Source organism: Octopus bimaculoides, chromosome 4 (genome assembly GCF_001194135.2).
Source record: "Octopus bimaculoides isolate UCB-OBI-ISO-001 chromosome 4, ASM119413v2, whole genome shotgun sequence".
Taxonomy (NCBI): domain Eukaryota; kingdom Metazoa; phylum Mollusca; class Cephalopoda; order Octopoda; family Octopodidae; genus Octopus; species Octopus bimaculoides.
In genome coordinates this window covers 45,286,459-45,290,874 of record NC_068984.1, presented here as the reverse complement: position 1 = coordinate 45,290,874, position 4,416 = coordinate 45,286,459, and positions in this window count along the sequence as shown.

Here is a 4,416-nt window from a genome sequence, read left to right as displayed (position 1 = left end):
GAGACCACTTCAAAGGCTTAAGTATAAAAAAAAAAAATTCCAGTACTTATCATTTCTCCTAAGCTTATTCTATCCGTCCTTTTTGCCGAGCCGCTATGGGGACGTAAATAAACCAGCACTGGTTGACAAGCTGTGGAAAACAAGCACAAAACCACACAGACATAACTATACACGTGAATATATATGCATGTTTGTACATACGACAGACGTCTTTCAATTTCTTATTTCTTTACTGCCTACAAGGGGCTACACACAGAGGGGACAAACAAGGACAGACAAACGGATTAAGTCGATTATATCGACCCCAGTGCTTAATTGGTACTTATTTAATCGACCCCGAAAGGATGACAGGCAAAGTTGACCCCGGCGGAATTTGAACTCAGAACGCAGCGGCAGACGAAATACCGCTAAGCATTTCGCCCGGCGTGCTAACGTTTCTGCCAGCTCGCCGCCTTTCAGTTTCTGTCTACCAAATTCACTCATAAGGCTTTGGTCGGCAGGGGGCTATAGTAGAAGACACTTGCTCAAGGTGCCATGCAGTGAAACTGAACGCAGGACCATGTAGCTGGGAAGCAAACTTCTAACTAGTATTGCCTATTTTTGTGACAGGTGAATATTGTCAGTGGATTTATTATGTTCTGCTATGGCGATTGTTTTCACAATTAATCATCATTTATCCTCTATGCTTTCATAATTAATCATCATTAATCATCCATGCTTTCATCATTAATCATCTATTTTACTAGCGAATTCTGATGTGAATACACGGGTTACTCTCTCGTGTTTTGTTATCTAGGTTTTGGTGACTGACAGTGGATCATCGTACTTGTCTGGCAAATTAAGCAGTAAAAGTCTTGAAGTTCACAACCTTCAAGTTTGTATTGAATTTATAAATAACATCGGATTTGTAATCACACTTACAAAATAGGACAATTGTAATGCACCACACAATACAAAATTAAATAAGACAACACAGCGCTAGAGGGCAAAACATTTATTCTCCGTTGGATAATTCTCACAAAAATAATCTCAAGTTGGCTACTGATCAGAAATGCAATTTTTCCATATCCAAAAATTAACAGGTATTTTTTTAGCTTGGAGTATGCTACATAATTCGAAATAAAAAGAGTCAAGGGAAATAATTCAAGTGGCCAATGGCATGAACTTGAATAATTCACGTTAAAGGCGATCTGAATGTCGTACATAACTTCTTCATCTTCTTTTGTTTGTCTTAGAGACGGAAAACAAGCAATTGTTAGCGTCTCTCAAGCTGAAGAGAAAGTAATTTAAAGAAACTAAAAATATATTTCTCAAATTAGTTTACATGCTCGGAGAATCTGATATTTGTTGTAGGCATATGTATATATATGATAAGGTCTGTTAGACTTCGTCAGTATAGCAGATCAGATACCGAATTTTTGCATATAGAAAACGAATAAGGTATATTTTTGGCCAAAGATAATTTGCATGATTAAAAATAAGAAGAGTTAAAAGAAATAACTCTGTGGGCGAAGGACAAATCAAGTTAATTTGCATGATTGCATATAAGAGAAATAAGAAAAATAACTCAGCGATACGAGGCCAATGCTATGAATTTGGACTAATCTACCGAAAGTAATGCAAAGATGTGCGTAACTTTATTAATTGATGCAAGAAATTCAAATTACACATATTGGTCAAGTAACTCTTCCTCTTTACAAAAGTATTACTCATCATAGTTTTTACCACAGACGATGCGTCTGGGATTTAGTTGAACTCAAATCACGAATCCTCTTCGAAAAATTCCAGGGGCGCGCTGTTATACCCACCTCTTTACCTCGTCTGTGTCGTCAAATATTTGTCTCCAAAGATTGTCCTTCATTGAACCGAACAGATGAAGTTGAAGGGTGCCAGATGCAGAAAGTACAGAGGACAGAGGATGACTGAGCAGCCCAGTTTGCCGATTATCTGGTTTGTTGCCAAACATGCGCATGGTTGTGCATCGTCATGGTGAACGAGGAGAATTTTCAATTTATTGTTTGGTCTATTCTTCTTACGGTTTATCTAAACTTTTTGGGTGCCTTAGCGTACTACTTGCTGTACAAACTACGTTCGAGAAAATCAAGGAGACTGAAGACCTTGTCATGACCCGAATCACCTTGACTTTCTTTGCCGATCACTAACTCTTGAACTTCGTAGGTGATAGAGAAGTGGTGTGATGCTACTCCGTAGATTAAGCCTTCGTTACCAGATCATAAATTTACGCTCACGCGTTATCCCCAGAAACAGCGAACCGTCATTGCCGTCAAACAGATCATAGACTTCCACCTTCCTTCTTTCAGATCGGATGTCACACTTTCCTACAGCCAAAGTCTTCTACCACCTTCTGTAATGCATTGTAACCACAGTCCAGCCGTATAGCATGCGCTCAGATTATGACATGTCAGTTTGCGCGAATTCGTTAACTCTTTAGAGATTTCTGTCAGTGGTCACAGCTGACGGTCCCTCACTACATGGACTGTCTCTACCAGATCATAAATTTGCACTCACGTTTTATCCCCAGAAACAACCTGCCTTCATAGCCATCAAACATTTCCAACAAATCATAGTAGACTTCCACCTTCCTTCTTTCAAATCAGGTGTCACACTTTCCTGCAGCCAAAGTCTTCTACCACCCTCTGTAATGCATTGTGACCACAGTCCAGCTGTGTAGCATGCTATTGGATTATGACATGACAGTCTGCGTGAATCAATTCGTTAACTCTTTGGTGATTTCTGTCAGTGGTCACAGCTGATGGTCCCTGACTACATGGTCTGTCTCTTAATACTGCTTTCCCCATTTTTAAAAATGTCTTTATCCCTCTGCGCTCATTCCTCTCATCAACAGTGTCATCATCTCTGTAAGCATGTAACCTTTTGTGGATGACGGACAGCTGCACCCCGTCTTCATGAACTCAATGATGGAACAGTGCTTATACTTGGGACCCGTCATTTACTTGCAATGAAGAATAACAGAAAGAGAAGAGCTCGAAGAGAAAGTGCTTTTCTACCAGCATGTCTAATTTGAAGACTTAGGTTAGTTAAAAAAAAAAAAAAAAAAGTTGTTCTCTTTTGCATTGCATTCAGCGGGACCATTGTAAATGTAAAGCCCTAATTTCTGAACTGCAACCATAATGAGACTGGATTATACTGTATTATAACAAATAGAAACATGTATTCATATGCATTGTACCTTGTCTGTAACAAAGCTCACCGTCCTAGCGTGTAACAAAGATGTCGCGAGCATGTAAATTAACGGCGTTATTTATTATTCATGATTTCTTGAAATTATTCCCTCCACCTCAGAGAATTACTAACAATTGTCTCTCAGATCTCTGCTAGAAAAAAAAATAACAATAATGTGTTGACCAGTAACAAATGGACAGTCAAAACTTAACTGGAATTGTAAATAAACATATTTCTAAATACAACAATTTCTACTATTCCTCTTTAGGATTTGATATTATTTTTATCTATTTTTCTTTGTAGATAAAGGTTCGGTCCGCTAATAATATTTTGAATGTCATGGTCTCTCCGCTACCCTATTTACGCCTCCTCCTCCTCCTCTTCCTGCTCCGCAAGTTCATTTGGATGACATATGACTTGGATGGAATGTGGCTATCTACTTATCTATTTTAGTGACTACCAACCAGTTTTTGTACTGCGTCATTCCATTTCTGACACACACTCACGCACACATCTATCTATCTATCTATCTATCTATCTATCTATCTATCTATCTACCTATCTATCTAACTATCCATCTATCTATCTATCTATCTATCTATCTATCTATCTGTCTTCGTGTCTGTCTGTTTATCTGTATGTATGTATGCATATATACAAATATATATATGTACATGCTTGTGTGTGTAACAGTTTTCTTATTTAAAAAAAATTATTTGACTTCTTACAAAGAAGGCGTTCGCTTCTGACAGAGAAACAGCTCTAAACAAAGCTCTGTCTATAGAGTTCAGCAACACAAACTATACTGTTACCCTTACAAATTGCATTTATAAACATCGTGTTAACTGGTCACTCTCTTTGCTTGTAAACATTAGCTTTTAGAGGTGGCCATTTAGACATTTACTATTGGTATAAATGTAAATTTATAGTCTGGAAAAAGAAGGCCTATTTTAAAAGAAATGTTTACAACTGCAGGGCAGCTGCGGTTTAATGACTCTCCAATTTTAATAACTCCCAAACACAGGCGTGGCTGCGCGATAAGAAATTTGCATTCCAACCACATGGTTCCGGTTTTAATCACACTGTGTGGCAACTTGGGTAAGTGTCTTCTTCCATAGCCTCGGGCCGACTAAAGCTTCGTGAGGGGATTTGACGGAAACTGAAAGAAGCCTGTCGTATATATATATATATATATATATATATATATATATA